General features: G+C 39.2%; 1 protein-coding gene across 1 annotated transcript in view; it reads left to right on the plus strand.

Annotated features, from left to right (window-relative positions):
• The window catches only part of DUSP16 (dual specificity phosphatase 16), a 101,036-nt gene that overhangs the window by 36,413 nt on the left and 46,109 nt on the right, over positions 1-18,514 (plus strand). The gene's annotated exons all lie outside the window — the stretch shown is intronic.

Raw genomic sequence — 18,514 nt, forward strand, 5'->3', positions numbered from 1 at the left:
CCAAGTTGGTCAGGCTGGTCTTGAACTCCTGACCTCAAATGATCCACCTGCCTCGGCCTCCCAAAGTGCTGGGATTACAGGTGTGAGCTACCGTGCCCTTTTTTTTTTTTTTTTTAAATAACTGCTGGCCCAACCTTGAGAAGGGTGGTGACGTCTTTTATTTAATGTAATATAGATTGTTTGGCTGGAGGCCCAAATCTTGGTTTCCATCATCAACTTAAGTGAAGTTTTACAGGATTGGATTAGAGAGGAATTCTAAAGGACTGTATGCCCTTGTAATGGTGATTAGCCGTTAGTAATGGGAAATTCCTGGGTGGAGATATTTGTTTAACTTGCATTCAGAAGCCGGTGAACACTGAGCTCTATCTCCTCCCAAGCTTTAACAGTCTTTCCTTGACACATCTACATCTAAAAATTTGTAGATTTTTAAGAAGAAAGATTGGAAACTAGATTGCTTCACCCATAAACCCTGTCTTATTAAACCCTAATTGGGTTCTGTGCTGCAGCATACCCTTGCAGTCTTTTGTTGGGTATCATAAGTGAATTGTTGTGCTCCTTTATTATTATTCAAATTATAGAGGCTGTGACATTGGAGAACTGGATCTCTTACCTAATAAAATGTTCAGAATTCCAGACTTTAAACACAGAAAGCATCTCAAGTAATAGATTAATCACAGTGTTACATGTGCCACCAGATTTCTCCTCTGCTCTTAAACTGCCTTCCAGGTGGCCTGTCCTTTGTGACAGTTCTTTAGGAGAGGGTAAAGGATCCACCTCTGCTTGTGTGTGTGAAAGATACTGATGCCTGGGCCCATTCCTCAGAGATTCTGATTTATCATTCTGAGGTACATATGGATATTTAAGAGCTCCCAGGTGATTTTAATGTGTAACCAAGGTTCAGAGCTACTCTGTTAGTCAAAATGCTCCTTCATTTAATCATGTACTGAGTTGTTCCCTTTTTAGCAAATGTTGGAATTCCCAATAGGTGGGAGGATTACCTGAGCATTTATTACATACTTTATTACACATTTTATTACATACTTTATCTTACTGTATTTTCATGGTGACCCAGTGAAGTTGACAAGCATTTGCTTCCAGGGTTCCAACCCCCCTTCACTAGAGTCCTGCAGGGGCTGTTGCATCACCATTTGGTTCTCTATTTCATGCCTGGCATTTCATCTGTAACTTTATGGCAGGCTGGCATTTTGGTGAGGCCAACTCTCCAAAAGCCACAGCCACACACATCAGGTGTTTAAAAGGGTGCATTATTTCTCATCTTTTGAAATCTATTGCGTTCTGTGTTTTTCAGGAGCCTATTAACATTTTCAGAATGTTTGGTAAGCTCTCTAGGATTGGGGAAAGCACACTCCCTAGAAGCAAATTTCTCTCTTCCACCACTGATGAATTGTGTGACTTTGAATAAATATGTAAATTTTGTAAAAGGGACATTATTAACCCATCAGAAGACATGCACTAGACTAAATGGAAGTCCATCTTCGGCTATGAAATTTCAGTAGTCTTTGACCTTCTTGAATGACATGATGTGACTGACTTCCCATTTCTCCTCTTACCATTATTTTCAACTCAAATCCAGCCTCTATGTCCTCCAGGTAAGAGAGACTGAAAATCAGTAGGTCTTGACAACTGATTAAATGTGAACATTGAAAGAAAGACCAAAGATGTCTTTAGCCAGGTATGGTGGCGCACGGTGGTGCAAGTTTTCAAACTTGCCTGATTCTCCGAACCTCCTGGGGCATTTGTTAAATATGCAAATTCACAGGTTCCACTCTAGACCCACGAATCAATCTCCAGAGGTGGGCCTGGTTGGGCATTTTTATCAAGTTTCTAAGTGATTCTTGTAATCAGATGAAAGTGGGAAAGTGTGCTATAGGAAATTGAATCTAGTTGGTGCTCGATAAATGAACATATTATATGTATTCCATTAACTCATTTAATTTTTTTCCTGGAGTTTTACAGATTAGCTAAGATCCACACCCCAGAATTAATAGAACAAACACTATTTGCAAGAGAAAAAACTGAACATTGATTATCATGTTGTACTTAGAGGGGCTTTCAGTCTCTGATACTTAGTGATGCTTACATGACGCTTAAATATGTTGATAGCAAATGGTGATAGTTTTATTTTGAATGTATTTCATAATCTGTCCAGTAGATAATTAGACTGTGGAGTTTGTGAGCATATTCTTAGGGTCTATGCCGTGGACTATGTTTTAAAAAGATGAGATGGTGAAATTAGATATTTTGGCATTTAGGCATTGAGTTTCTTAACAGACAATTCTGTGGTCTGCTTTATACTAAGTTTCACGAATAGCAAGCTTACTGTATTTGTAATGATTTTGTTGATAATTTTAATTTTGAATATGCGTTCTTTGATACTGAAGGTTACGTTTGGCAAAGGAACATTGCCCAGTACTGTATCATATATAGTTATGTTGCTTTGTGTAGAATACATATGAATGTCTCGTACCTTGTAGCATGGCTGTCATAGGGCTGTGTAATTACATTTAAAAACTTTTAAAAAATTTGCTCACACTACAGTCACTGTTGGATGAATGTCATGATAGTGTATTAAAACTCATTTAGGTTTCACTTTGACTTCCACATCTTTTTTTCATGACGTGACGTAAGTTATGTCTGATTAAAAATATATATAGTTTTCTGTTATGAAGGTTATCTGTAAAATAGGAAACTTAGAAATTACAGAAAAATATATTGAAGAAAGTCATCCTTGAAGAAATGCCAACCTTTGGAGTCTACCTATTTTTTTTTTTTTTGAGACAGAGTTTTGCTCTTGTTGCCCAGACTACATCGAGTGCAGTGGCGTGATCTTGGCCCACCTCAATCTCTGCCTCCTGGGTTCAAGCAATTCTCCCGCCTCAGCCTCCCGAGTAGCTGGGATTACAGGCATGCACCACCATGCCTGGATAATTTTTGTGTCTTTAGTAAAGATGGGGTTTCTCCATGTTTGTCAGGCTGGTCTCGAATTCCCGACCTCCGGTGATCCGCCCACCTCAGCCTCCCAAAGTGGTGGGATTACAGATGTGAGCCACCGCATCCGGCTTTTTTTTTTTTTGAAACGGAGTTTCGCTCTTGTTGCCCAAACTGGAGTGCAATGGCAGTGATCTTGCCTCACTGCAACCTCTGCCTCCTGGTTTCAAGTAATTCTTCTGCCTCAGCTTTCTAAGTAGCTGAGATTGCAGGCATGTGCCACCACGTCCAGCTACTTTTTGTATTTTTAGTAGAGACAGGGTTTCACCATGTTGGCCAGACTGGTCTTGAACTCCTAACTTCAGGTGATCCATCAGCCTCAGCCTCCCAAAGTGCTGGGATTACAGGCGTGAGCCACTTTGCCCGGCCTATTTCAGCCTTTTATTATGCCTGATTATTCTGGTTTATAAACAGTGACCTGATTAGTAAAACTTGAGCCTGTACCTAGTGCTCATTTTTCTTTACATTAGCTTATCTGAAGCCAGGACAGAATAAGATACTGAGATATTATCAGATATTATTATGGTGGAATAATAATTCAATAATGTAGTCTAGATAGCCATTTTCATGGGTACTTTCAGTGCCCATGACGTGTAATAAGGGTATATTCTGTGCCAAGTACACTGCCTTGGATTTAGACTATTAACAATCTCTTGGCTCTCAGGTTTTATAGTTACCATTCTAGGCTGAGCACATCCATAGATAACTAAAACTATATGGTACTGTAAGGAGACTAGTCAGTTAGTCTCCTTACGTCTATTCTCTCCTCACCTCAGTCCATTCTGAATAGAGTTACCAGAGTGAAATTCTCTTAGTAATGTTCTTATGTTATTTTCATAAAGCTTACAGTGGCTTGGATGGCTTTAGACTTCCAGGATACTTTACCATCTAGCCCCTTTTACTCCACCAACTTATTTTGTTACTTGCTGATATAATCTGTAGCCGGGAAAGCCTGCATACAGTTTGTTATCCCTCTGCCTTTGCTCATGTGTTTTCTGCATCTGGAATCATCTTCCTCTCTTCTCTCTGACAGTTCATGTCCCTGTTTTCTTTCAAAACTCTCTTTGAAATTTACATTTTTCGGGAAGCCTTTCTCTTTGACTTGCTGGACATCCCACCGGCATGTTATCTTTTTATATTGGTTCAAAATGTCATTTTCAACATTTACTCAACTAATTAATATCAAGGACTTGCCATCTATTCTGTTTTTCCCTGCATTGGGTTAGAAACCTAGTTGAACTTCACCACTGACATATTGGTATTTTAGAGTAGGAAACTGAGAATTTTGATGGGAAGGTGTTTGCTGCTGCCGCAGGTAGTGTGCCTGAACCCAACTGACATCACACCCAGAATGTATGGAGGGCCAAGTACAGTACTATGTAAAGATGACAGAATAACCTCTTAAAAAAGAAAAAATAAAATCAAAAAGAATAGCAAATAGAAACACCATTCTCTCAAACTTTGATTTGTAGAAGCAGATGTTTTGTAAAAAAAAAGTTTTTTTCCCCTCAGACTCATTGATATTTCTCTTCTTCTACGGGATATAACCCATCACTATTTGTTTTGCTATTAAGATTGTTTGGGAAGCCCTTCTAAAGAATTAGACAATAGTGTTACTGGGAGCTAAGGTAAGGAGAACTAACGGCTCACCCGAGGCTGGTGGAGGAGGACGGGCAGGGCTGAGCGGCTGAGCCCTGGCACAGGTGTCCGTCCTAATGTGCCAGGCAGACTCTTGATGAAGCCAGCTTTTTCCTCATGTGCAGAGGTTACTTTCTGCTTTTAGAATCTGAGCACTAGATTATAAAGTAATTCAGATCTTGTTTGTTTTTTAAATAATCTAGTGTGAAAATCCTGAGAATTTGTGTTTTCCTGTGAGGCTCAGGTGAAAGTCTGTCTTAGTATCTGGAACGTCAGGTATTTAAGGGCTAATATAAATGTAAAATATTGAATTGATGATCTTTACTTAGTATAACCAACCATGTATGAAACACCAAACTGGAAAAATTTTACCTCTCTCCTCCAAAATAAAACTTTTTTTTTAGAGTAACAAATCAAAGATTTTAAAGGCTGATAGATGATAAAACACCTGAATTCATGGGTGACTGTCTCAAACAAGTCTAGAAAATATTACTTGTTATAATAGCAGTACATCAAGGGCCTTGGCAGTTCCCCCTCAAAAAATGGAAAATGAATTAATGATAAGAGCTTAACATCAGACAGGAAGAGGCTTGGTTATAATCCTGAAGAGAGAAATTAAGATGAATATGAGGAGGAAGAAACAGCAAAGCCTCTAAGGACAAAAAAAGGGTACAGAAACTACAGTTAGGTGATGTGATGGAGCCGAATTATAGAAAAAGATGAACAGTGAAAAGGACAAAGTGGAAAAAGTAACCAAGGGATGAGGACAGAGAATGTGCTGGCTCCCGTCTGGGGCTACTCTGCTAGCCTTTAGTGTCCTTGCTCTCCTGTGGTGCTGTGATTCTTCAGCCTAGGTCTTGGCCTGTCACTTTGTCCCTGATACAGCTTCCTGGTATCATTAACTCTCAGGGCCCCAGCAGGGGGAAGTGTGCGGACAGATGCAATGACTTAAATTAGCACAGCCTAGGACCCTGCGGTGAATGAACAGCGATGCTCTTGCTGCCTTCCTCTGCTACCTGGCCGCCCTTTCTTTTTCCCTTACCTGGTGGAGTAACAGGCCCTAAAGGGGTCTCCTGCATACTGTGGGATTGGAAGAGAAGTGGAAATAGTTGCTCAGAGCAAGCCTTGAAAATCCCCTGTCACAAAAGGAATTATCTGGAACAGTTACCCCAGAGTTACCCATTTTAGTTTGTGTGTTGTAGGGTATAAACTCTCACACCATAATATGACTGCTTAATGATAAATCAGCCCTGTCCCTGTTAGGAGATTTTGCTAAGAACTGAGGCACACTTACAGCGATATCTTTTTATTCTAAGTGAAATAATCTTTAGATATTAGTGATCACTGAATTCCTCATCATACAAGTAGGAAAAACACAGACTTGGGGAATGTCAAGTGACACTGTATATGCTATTTTAGTAGATGAGTTGAAATTAGGAACAAGGTCTCCTGAGTCCTAGTCTACAGTATTTTTTAAAAACAATAACCTCACTTGTCTCTAAATTCCTAGGGTTAGTTTTGGCCTCATGGAGCAAAGAAACTGAGCAGGCCTAGGTTGTAGGTGACTGGCACAAAGAGACTGAGAGAAGGAAGCCTGTGGTGGAGTGTTTTGTGATTTTAGAGTTTTTGTAGCTCCTGCTTTTGCTGTTGGAGCTGAGCAAGGGGCCTGCAGCTACCCCTGGGCCTGGCTGATGTCCCATTTTTGAGGCCCCAGAGTTATTTTTAGCCGCAGGGCCTTGGAAGCAGGTGTGGTCCGGGCTTGAAGGCCACGCCTGGAATGTGTTCAAACCTTGTTGTGCATGTCTGCTTAGGAGCTGAGAATAGTGACGAGGCCATTGCATATACTTTGTTAGAGGAATTTGCACTTTTCCAAGTGAGAGGAATGAAAGTCATCCTGTGTTGCATTTGTGACACTTTAAACAGGTTTATTTCAGAAACTTTATAAATTGAATGATATTTTGCAAGTGTTAGTGAATATAATTAAAAAATATATTAGCTATAAATCCTTTGTATGCCAAATAAACTTTTGTATTATAAGAGTCATACCCTAACTGACCTACTTTTGAAGTCCAGCTTCATAGTCATAAACATGTGACTGAAAATTTAATTTTTCTTCCCCCACCCCCTCAAACATTATTGCTGTTTAAAATAAAGAATTCTTTATAAGTCCTTTTGTAAAGCAGCATTTCAGCTTTTACCTTGAGGGTAAACATCAATTTCCATACTTTACATTTGTTCATCTTTTTTTTTTTCTTTTTCTTTTTGTTTTTTTTAGACAGAGTTTCACTCTTGTCGCCCAGGCTGGAGTGCAAATAGCGCAATCTCGGCTCACTGCAACCTCTGCCTCCCGGGTTCAAGTGATTCTGCTGCCTCAGCCTCCCGAGTAGCTGGGATTACAGGCATGCACCACCACACCCAGCTAATTTTTGTATTTTTGGTAGAGATGGGGTTTCACCATGTTGGCCAGGTAGTTCTCGAGTTCTTGACCTCAGATGATCCGCCCGCCTTGGCCTCCCAAAGTGCTGGGATTACAGGCATGAGCCACTGTGCCTGGTCCTCATCTTCTTAACCTTAACCTTAACCTTTGCACACCAAAACATTTATAATGTTAAATTTATAACATTATAAATTTAAGATTTATAATGTTAAATGTTGTTAACATTTATAATGTTAAATTTATAATTTATAATGGTCCTGAGAAGAAGGAGTACAGCAGGACCTGGTACTAGTTCCTGGGTCTGAATGTATGTCATGACCTTTATTAATATTTTTCATAATTTCCAAGGTTATGGAAAAGAATATGATAATTACCTAAGTAAAACTATTACTATGTTTTATACATATCCATCCTGTGTGTGTTTGTATGCCTGTGGGTGTTTGAGGTTCTATTTTACCTAACTGTTCTGAGACTTGACTTTATTCTCAATATATCATGACCATCTTTGGCTGTCAAGAAGTATATTTTTACACCATCATTTTTAAATGTTGTATATGATGTTGCAGGATTTATCATAAGTTATAAGTTACTTAAGCCAGTCCATCCCTTTCTTATACATCTAGGTCTTTTCCAGTATTTTTCATGTGTATTTTAACTGAAAGATAAAGCACTTTCTTGTAAGTCACTTTGTTTTGTTTTGTTTTGTTTTGTTTTGTTTGTTTTAAGATGGAGTCTCACTCTGTCATCCAGGTTGGAGTGTAGTGGCGTAATCTCAGCTCACTGCAATGTCCACCTCCCAGGTTCAAACGATTCTCCTGCCTCAGCCTCCCGAGTAGCTGGGATTACAGGCGCGTGCCACCACATCTTGTGAATTTTTGTATTTTCAGTAGAGACGAGGTTTCGCCCTGTTGGCCAGGCTGGTCTTGAACTCCTGACCTCAAGTGATCCATCCGCCTCGGCCTCCCAAAAGTAGTTTAAAGGAGATTCTTGAAACTACCTCCTTGTTGTATAGACATTTTTCGTGCATATATCTTACCTAATATGTCTTTGATATTTTACTACATTCCATATTGTAAAACTAAGATTCTCTTAGTAGATACAACACACTTGGGGCATTGGAAAAATTCTGGGAAAAAGTGCTGGGATTACAGGCATGAACTACCACTTTGAATTTATTCTTGTAAGCCATGTTGAAATTATCTTCAGGAGAATGTATTTCAGCATTTTGATTTTATTTGTTTTAGTGCTAAGAGATTTAAAACAGGTTAAATTCTGGAATATTACTATTGTGAGCTTAAGCTTGAGTGCAGGTGGGTGAGAGGTTTGGTGTTGGTGTTGCATTCCATTCCGTTGCTCCTAGAGCCTTCCAGTCCTCTTTGAAAAAACTAAATTATAACCCCTCTCCCATTAAACTGTGTTCCAAATTGTTCAGATGTTTACTCTGGTCTTAATACCTTTAGTCAATTAGTTCTTTGTCAACAAAGTATACTATATCTTTCATGTAGTGGAATTTTGTTGTTTCGGGGCTGGTGTGGACTAAAGAGGGGGTGCATATATTAATAGATAAAGATTATAAACTTATATTAGTGTTATCAACCCCTTCAATACATTAATCTAACTTGTGAAGTCCTTATGTTAAGTGTTTGACCCTTCTGACAAGGAGAGAACCCTGAAAGCATTTTAAAAATTTTAATGTAAAGATCCTTTAAACTACCTCCTTGTTGTATAGACTTTTTTCACACATATATCTTGCTTAACATGTCTTTGATATTTTACTACATTCCATGTTGTAAAACTAAGATTCTCTTAGTAGATACAACACACTTGTGGAGTTGAAAAAATTGTATAATATTAACATTAATAGTAATCTTTCTTGTTACAGTATTTCTTTTCATTTCTTTGCCAAGAAATGCACTGTATAGGAACCACAGTTTCTCCGTAGTTTTAAGGAAGAAATTGTACTAAATTTTCTTACACACACACACACACACACACACACATATATATATATATTCACACTGAAGCTAAAAGTTCAATTGCCTGCCTCAAAAGCATGGACAACAAAAGCAAAAGTGGACAAATGGGATTATACCAAACTAAAAAGCTTCTGCACTGCAAAGGAAATAGTCAACAGAGTGAAGAGACAACCTACAGAATGGGAGAAAATATTTGTAAACTATATATCTGATAAACAGTTAATACCTCAAAAACATCAGGAACTCCAACAACTCAATGGCAAGAGAGCAAATAACTTGGTTGAAATATGGGCGAAAGACCTGAATGGACATTTTTCTTGAATGGACATTTTTCAAAGAAGACATACAAATGGCCAACAGGTCTATGAAAAAATGCTCAGCATCACTCATCATTAGAGAAATGCAAATTAAAACCACAGTAAGATAGTATTCCACTCCTGGTAGTAGGGCTGTTGTCAAAAGACAGAAGATCAGTGTTGGTAAGGATGTGGAGAAAGGAAAACCCTTATACACTGTTAGTGGAAATGTGAACTATTTACAGCCATTATGGAAAACACTATGGAAGTTCCTCAAAAAAATTAAAACTAGAACCACCATATGATCCAGCAATCCTACTACTGAGTAAAGAAAATGAGATGTTTGCATACCCGTGTTTATTGCAGTGCTATTTGCACTGCAATAAATGGAATAATGGAATCAACCTAAGTGTCTATCAAAATATGAATGAATAGAGAAAACGTGGTATATATGTACACAATAGAATTCTATTCAGCCTTAAAAAATAAGGAAATCCTGTCATTTTCTACAACATGGATGAACCTGGAGGACATTATGTTAAGTGAAATAAACAAGGTACAGGAAGACAAATACTGTGTAATCTCACTCATATATGGGAGCTAAAAAGTTGATCTCATGGAAGTAGAGAGTAGAATGGTTACCAGAGGCTGGAATGGTTAGTGGGGAGGGGAAGCCTGGGGAGATGTTGGTGAAAATAAACAATTACTTAGGAGAAAATATGTTCAAGGATCTATTGTACACCATGGTGACCACAGTTAATGAAGATACATAGTATTCCTGAAAAATTCAAGGAGTGGATGTTAAGTGTTCTTATCACAACAATGATGGCTATGTGTGGTAATGCACTTGTTAGTAGAATTAACCATTCCACAGTGTATATATACTTCAGAATATCATGTTGTGCATGATAAATACATACAGTCTTATCCGTTAATTTAAAAAGTTTGACCGGGCACAGTGGCTCACACCTGTAATCCCAGCACTTTCAGAGGCCAATGTGTGGGAATTGTTTGAGCACAGGAGTTTGAGACTAGAGTCAGCAACGCAGTGAGACCCCATCTCTACAAAAAATAAAAATTAGCCAGGTGTGGTGGCACATGCCTGTGTTGCCAGTTACTCGGGAGACTGAAGTGGGAGGATCACTTGAGTCCAGGAGGTGAAGGTTGCAGTAAACTGAGATCACAGCATTGCATTCCAGCCTTGGGTGACAGAGCAAGACCCTGTCTCAAAAAACAAAAACAAAAGTTCAGTTTCCTGGAAATGCATCATTTCCAATAGATACAACCATAGTTCTGAAGAAAGCATGAACACCTGCCACATCTTTTATTGGCATTTGCCCAATTCAGCATTATCTTGACTAGTATATTCACTGGCCCCGGAGAGCTACTATCTTCCAGGTATCCACATAACTCAGTCTCTTACTTCTCTCCTCTCTCATGTTCTCAAGGTAAGGCCTTCTCTGACTACTCTGCTTACAATTTTAACAGCCGCCCCCGCACACCCTTTGCTGTTCCCTGCTCTATTTTTTCTCCCTAGTTCTTATCAGCGTCTATCATAGGAAATGTTTTGTTTTTGTTGTTGATTGTATCCCCCATCACTAAATTAGAAGCTCCATAAGGGCAATAATTTTTGCCTTGTTAATTTATAACCAGGCAGTACATTAATAACTTATAATGAATACTTTTTTCATTTATTACTACATTTTCACAGCAGTGCCTGGCACATATGAGGTGCCAAATAAGTACTTGTTAGCTGACTGAATTAGTTACAGTAGGCCTGATGAATTATAGTGATTCTGGCAGATGTTCAAGAAAACCAGGATGCACAAATTAATCCCCATCTGACCTCTGTTTGTCTTGTTCTAAATCTTCCTTCTCCTGCCTCCAGCCTACCTTTACTGAAAATACCCTTCTGAAACATTTTCTCCTCAATTCTCAGATTAAGCCAATCCCTGGCTATATTTCCTCTTGCCCAGTAACTCCATCCAGGGATCCTCCATTTCTACCCTCCCAAGACCACCTCCATACACCAGCCCCTCTCCCAGTAGGTAGGGTCCTGCATTTTCAGGCAGGGTGTCTGGAGGAAGCATTAAGTGTAGAGAGGTAGGTGAGGGAGCCTGTGGGCCGGGAGGAGTGTGGGTAGGATATATACATGGATGGCAGAGGGAAAGAGGAAGGTTGGGAGGGGGAAGCAGGAGGAGAGCTCAGGTGTGTCAGGGAAGGGGAAGCTGGTGAAACAGGCGATCATAAACAGGAAGCAGTACTAAGAAAAAGACAAGAGCTCTGATTGAGCCAATACCAAGAGGGGAGTGCTCCTTGCCCTGAGCAGAAACTTTGGTGAAGGCTTCTCACAGATTTGGTTTCTACCTGGGCTGGCCTGTGCCTAAAAGCACAGGCATTATAGGTGGTCTTTGAAGGCTGACTGCTATTCCAGCCTTTATCTGTGGGTCCTTGAGATGTATGTAAACAACCTGCACCTCTGATTGGAGTGGTGGCTTTGAACAGTGCGGTATATCAGTGTGAGGCAACTGGATTCTACGGTGCGAATAACTGCTGTCTCCAGGTCTAGTATCATCTAAATTGTTTTGCTTCAAGCAGTCTAATTCATTATTTCCATCGCTTGTCAGAATATGTGTCCTCAATTTCTGGGTAAGGAAATATGATCAGACATTAATAGGCAGCTAAAAAGCACATTAAGTTCGTAGCTTTATTTTATTTTTTTAAATTATACTTTTAAGTTCTGGGGTACATGTGCAGAACGTGCAGGATTGTTACATAGGTATACACGTGCCATGGTGGTTTGCTGCACCAGTTCGTAGCTTCCTTGATTTTGGTGAGGATGATTTTTTTGTGTTTGTTTTTATTTTTTTATTGAATATATTTGCCAAATACCAGACCTCAGAATTTCTATCAAGTTTCTCTTAACCCACAGCTTGTGAGATAAAGTTGCTTTAATCTGTGTAGAATTGAGGCAGTCAAAGTCTAAGGAGTTCTTGTTTGCAGATATGATAGCCTCCTTTTTTCCCTTTTGATTGGTTAAGTTTTTCCTGTTATCGAAAGCCTGTGTTTAGGGCTCTATTGAAATACATTTCAGTGTATCTTGTTGCCTGTTTCTTCAGTTTTATTGGAGGGAAAACATTTAAGTCAGGCTTGTAGTTTAATAAAAGTAAACGTCTCACCTGATTACATCCTTTCTATAAACTGAGAATTTGAACTTGAGCTCTAGCCCAACCAAATAAAGCTAAATCCCTCTCCTTACTCGACAGACCTATTAAGCACCCCATAGCCATGGGATCCTTTTTCTTCCCCTGATAATTTCTCTTTGTAAAAGAAAATATTTAAAATGGAGTTGTGCCTCTCTGAGTGGGACACCCCGCTTCCTCCTGGAGCCCCATCCCCTGCTGGGGGCCTTGATGCAGGCCTTGGGAGTGGGTGTTTTGGGGCAGCAGTAGCAGTAGCAGTAGCAGATGAAACTATTGCTGCCAGCAGAAAATAACCCATGGGTAGAAGGAAAGAAATTGTGTGCGTGAGAGATGACCACTTTTTTTCTGAGTAGGATATAGTCAGTGTCAGTGTGACTGACCTAGAACCCAGGATCATGTTTGGGAAGTTGAAGAGAAAAATCATCTGAGAAGCAGAAGAAGATCCTTAATATAATCACTTAAAAATAATCTTAATCTTAAAAAAAAGGATTCTCTGGCTGGGCACAAATTTTGAAGGCTACAAGTAATAAAAATCAAAACATTTTCCTTTTAAGTAATTAATGGCAAATATTGGTTTTATACATTCAGACTTTGTTGTTCTTTTAGTTGAAACAAGCCCCCGTTGTTCACTTTAACATAAAAACAGTCTTAGACTTACAGTTCTTAAACATAACTTATTCAGTAGCATACCTCATTGATATACCGTATTTGTGCAGAGTTGGATATAGAGTGAATTTCAAGAAATAAAACTCCAGTGATTTTTGTTATAGTCATAGATACATTTCCATAGGTAACCAAATGGAATCTAAATAAAAATAAATTACATATTAAAACACAGAAAAAATTGTATATTAAAGGGGGAAGTTGTTATACAACTTGTGTTACATTAAATGTTATAAAATATAAAACATAAATCATTTGCTGAAAGGTAAAATATACCAGAAATGGTATTTCTTTAGGAGATTTGCTGATTTTATTCCAAGATCTGGATAGTCATTTTGTTATACTAAGATGTTGATTCCGTTTATCTTTATTCCTAGATAAAGTCTTTTAAAACTTTTATTTTGAACTTGGGATACTTTGCAGTTTTTTTGTGTAGTAGCCCTGATTAAGGTTACTAGTCTTCAGTATGATAAATACTGCCTTGCTGACTTTCGGGTATCCTTTAAAAGATAATTTCCATAACTTCATGAATGTTCACCATCACATTTTAATTTTCTTTTAAGCCAGAGTGTGTATAGAGGGTCTCTAAATAAGATGTCATAAAACAGGCCAGTTGTGGTGACTCCCAGCATTTAATCTGCTAACCTTTTGAGCACACTATTATGAATTACTTGGCAGCTTCTAGGTACTCTGGTATGTAATTTTAGGGGGGAAATTTTATATATGTGTGTATACATATATTTTTTAATTTTTGTAGAGATAGGGTCTCACTGTGTTGCGGAGGCTGGTCTTGAACTCTTGGACTCAAGCAATCCTCCTGCCTCGGCCTTCCAAAGTGCTTGGATTACAGTCGTGAGCCACCGTGCTCAGATGGAGTTATCTTTTAAATTTAAGAATTTCGCCGGATGCGGTGGCTTACAGCTGTAATCCCAGCATTTTGGGAGGCCGAGGCGGGTGGATCACCTGAGGTCTGGAGTTCGAGACCAGCCTGACCAACATGGAGAAATCCCGTCTCTACTAAAAATACAAAATTAGCCGGGTGTGGTGGCGCATGCCTGTAATCCCAGCTACTGGAGAGGCTGAGGCAGGAGAATTGCTTGAATCGGGGAGACGGAGATTGCGGTGAGCCGAGATTGTGCTATTGCATTCCAGCCTGAACAGTAAGAGTGAAACTCCATCTCAAAAAAAAAAAAAAAAAAAAGAATTTCTACATGTTTTATTTGGATTTCCAGACATGCATATATGCAAGGCCCATAGAAATATAGAGTGATTCATTTTCTAATTAAATGTTGAAAAAAATCAGATTCAAGTACTGTAAGTGAAAGAAAAAGCAAGATATAAGACAATGTCTATACTGTGTAACCATCTGAACAAAGAGAAGGAAAAGTGTATATATTTGTGTTTTATTCTGTATTAATTTTAAAAAATCTTTGGAATAAATTAGATGAGACTGCTAAAAGGTGTTGCCAGTTAGAGGGCAGGGTTGGGACCCAGACAGGTGGAGGATAATGGTAGAAGAAGGATTTTGAATATATTTAGTTTTTTTCATTTAAATGTATTTGCTAAATTTTCAATATCATAGCAATTTTAAACACCTTTATTGAGGTATAAGTGATACAATAAACTGTACATGTTCATACTATATATACATTTTTAGACTTTTGAACCATATGAATATATTACCTATTTAAAAATCTAAAGAAAATATTTAAAACTTTAACAGTTGGCTAAATAAATAGATAAATAGCAAAGCTGGTTTACTCTGGATTTTGTTCTATGGACTTGGGCCTTTGTGGTTCATTGTAAGAATTTTTCTTCCCTTTGACTTATAGAAATTCTGGGTAAGGTTAGCTTGGTGATATTGCAAGCAAAATATTCTCTTGTCATCTTTCAAATGTTACCTAATGCAAACGATTTTGAAAACAAAACAGTAAATACAGAGAAATTTTTAAAATTAGAGTTGTAGCCAGTGATGGGGATTTAACCAAAATTCTCTGTGTAAAGAGATTAAGGCCATTGTTACTTTACCCTCCATGATCCCTTGGCAGGGCTCTGCCTCTCACCTCACCCATTTAGGACTACAGAAAATTAAACGTTGGGCATGAAGTCCTACCAGGAGGACTCCGGCTGGCCTCAGTACAGCACTGAAAGAATGTAACTTCACCCTCACTTCAGTTTCACCCCTGTGCTTCACTTACATTCTCAGGTTAGAGTCATTTTGACCAGGCCCTTTCTTGGTCAGGGAAAGAGTCTTTTTGTATCTGTAACTACACTCTGGTTCTGTGGGCAAGAATGACATTTTCTGCTCTGTAGAACCGTTTGTTGTAACCTGTCTTTGGGTTTATGAGAATTGGCTGAGGGCAAGCAAAGATGAGAACTTTCTAATTCAACTTTTGCATGTTTGCTGACTTCTCCCTCCTTTTGTCCCTTGATCTGCTAACCCAGATAATTGCTTTGTCCCATCCGGATTTTATCTCTTTGAGAGGAGTCAATCAGACTCAGAGACCCAGTGCCATTGTTGGAATCAACTTGCTCTTGTTCTCGGATTTCCACTTTCTGTGCCACCTGGGTACCCTCATGGACAATTGGCATCATTCTTTCCCAGTCCAGTTCCATTATGGGAACCAAGTACTTAGGGAAAACAGGGTAACCTAGTAGTAGAAGACCTGGTTTGGGAATCAATCTGAGTATAAGACCTTACATTGCCATGAATTCTGTCACTGAGCAGGCAGAACCTGATTCAGTGGTATGGCCTTGGTAGGTGCTTTGCAGAAGTTTATTAGTGGATTGACTAGGACAAATTCTCTCTTACAGTTCTTTCAGTTGAAAATAGAGATGACTTTTGTATTTCATTGCCATAAAGCTATACTGAAAATAATACATTAATGAAAGTTGTTTCTTGGAAAATAAGAAATGGACATATAATGTATTAAATGGAGCTGGTTTGTAAAATGTGGTGTGGTTGAGACAGTATCTCAGGTGCCTTCTAACTCCCTGTGTGTCAGCCTCTGTGAGAAAGGGCAGAGTTTGGTTGCAGCTGTACTACAGGAGGATGGAATTACATCTGTTTTTATCTGTGAGTGATGTCTTTTAGATGCCAGATGCAAGCCAGCTTTGTTTGCCATTGGCATCTATAGGGTATTTTTCCTCCTGTCTCTCTGTGATGCATGGTTGCTTTTTCACTTACCAGCTTTCAATAAATTAGATAATTTTGTCCTCAGACCAAAATTTGAAGACAATAATGTCTACATTTTGTAGGGGAAGAAACTGTGGTTTAGAGAGGTTATGTGATTTGTCCAAGGTTACATAAGTAAATGGCAAAGCTGCATCTCTTTATATCATGCTCCCCATTCTGTGTCCATGCTTTAGCTTCTAATTTGTAAGCACAGAATTAGGAAACATGACCTAAAGGTTTTTAAAGGCTCTGACATCCTGATCTGAAATCAGCTAATCAAATAATTATTTAGAGTCTTGAATTGTTTTTGGAACAAGGAAGAATTTACCTACTATAATAATAAATTGAGTATATTATGTCCAAAGTACTGTAGAAGTAAGAAATATAATAAACTTTTGCTATCAAATAGTTACCCTCTAGGGGTAACTATTTGCAGTGGCTCATACCTATAGTCCCAGCACTTTGGAAGGCTGAGACGGGTGGATTGCCTGAGCCCAGGAGTTTGAGACCAGCCTGGGTAACATGGTGAAACCCGTCTCTACAAAAAGTACAAAAATTAGCTGGGCGTGATGGCGTGTGCCTGTAGTCCCAGCAACTTGGGAGGCTGAGGCAGGAGAATCACTTGAGCCCAGGAGGCGGAGGTTGCAGTGAGCTGAGATTGTGCCACTGCACTCCAGCCTGGGTGACAGAGCAAGACCCTGTCTTAAAAAAAAAAGAAAAAAAAAATTTACCCTCTAGAAGTTCAATGCCAGAAGTAGACATGTAGTTTTATGTAGTAGAGGATTTCTTTTTTTTTTTTTTTTTTTTGAGACGGAGTCTCGCTCTGTCACCCAGGCTGGAGTGCAGTGGCCAGATCTTAGCTTACTGTAAGCTCCGCCTCCCGGGTTCACGCCATTCTCCTGCCTCAGCCTCCCAAGTAGCTGGGACTACAGGCGCCCGCCACCTCGCCCGGCTAGTTTTTTGTACTTTTTAGTAGAGACGGGGTTTCACTGTATTAACCAGGATGGTCTCGATCTCCTGACCTCGTGATCCGCCCGTCTCGGCCTCCCAAAGTGCTGGGATTACAGGCTTGAGCCACCGCGCCCGGCCTGAGGATTTCGTATAGGCAGAGATGGACCAGGGGAGATAGGAATCTGAGGGTATTGAAGGTCAAGGTGAAGTCCAAGCAATAAGCACAAAACTTCAACTAGTGTTAATTAGAAAGTGATTGATTAAAGGAGCTTGGCAAGAAAGGAAAGCACTGAGTCCAACTTTAAGGGCTCTGTATGTCTGGGTTGCTAACTTACAGTTCCAGGTTAAGGGGTGAGATTTTTTTAAGACTAGGAGTTACTGATTCTCTGAAGAATGAAGCAGGAAAAAGTGAAGGATAAGCTTACAGGGCCTTAAGCAACTTGGTGGTAGGGAGGCGGCCTCCGGAAGGAGACATGCCAGGGTCATGGTTGTGAGCTTCGGCACTTCACAGCCCTAGCTCAGCAGCTGCTGTGACAAACATATCAGTTGTTTTTGTCCTTCCTCTTCCTTAAAAGATAGCTGAAATTTATAGAACTTCCAGTTTTCCTGCATCTTCTCTCCTCCATGAGGGCAATTTTAAAAGGCTGCTATTTGCGCCCTGGTACTCGCATGAGCTCACATGTGCACATGTTTACACCTACCCACTCATGACAGGAATTCTCAAGTCATTTCAGAAAAGTTTTTTTTTTTTTTGGTCCTGATAAGACAGGATTGCTAACTTGGTCCTCAGCTGCTATTCTTTGTGGGGTTTCAATAAACAAGCAAATAAAATATAGGAAAACTATTTGGAATAATAATACTTCAAGCAGCTTTTGATAGCCCTTTTAATTCCATACTACAGGTCATTTAGTTCGGAGCCCTGGGTGATTATAATTCATGATATGTCTTGTTTTGTTTTCTTTGAGTTTTTACATTTTGAGGTAAAATGGAATTATCACTAGTACATTTTTCTGAAGCCATACCAATTTGTCCTTTTTATTTGTTTGTTCAAATGAAGCAGTGCATCAAGTGTGGAATTAGATTAATGGAGTAAATATTATGAATCATACACTCTCTCTAATCTGACACTCTTTCTTCTTCTTTTGACCTCACGTTTTTGTTTTCTG

The sequence above is a fragment of the Mandrillus leucophaeus genome, unplaced genomic scaffold (assembly GCF_000951045.1).
Source record: "Mandrillus leucophaeus isolate KB7577 unplaced genomic scaffold, Mleu.le_1.0 Scaffold431, whole genome shotgun sequence".
NCBI classification, from domain to species: Eukaryota; Metazoa; Chordata; class Mammalia; order Primates; family Cercopithecidae; genus Mandrillus; species Mandrillus leucophaeus.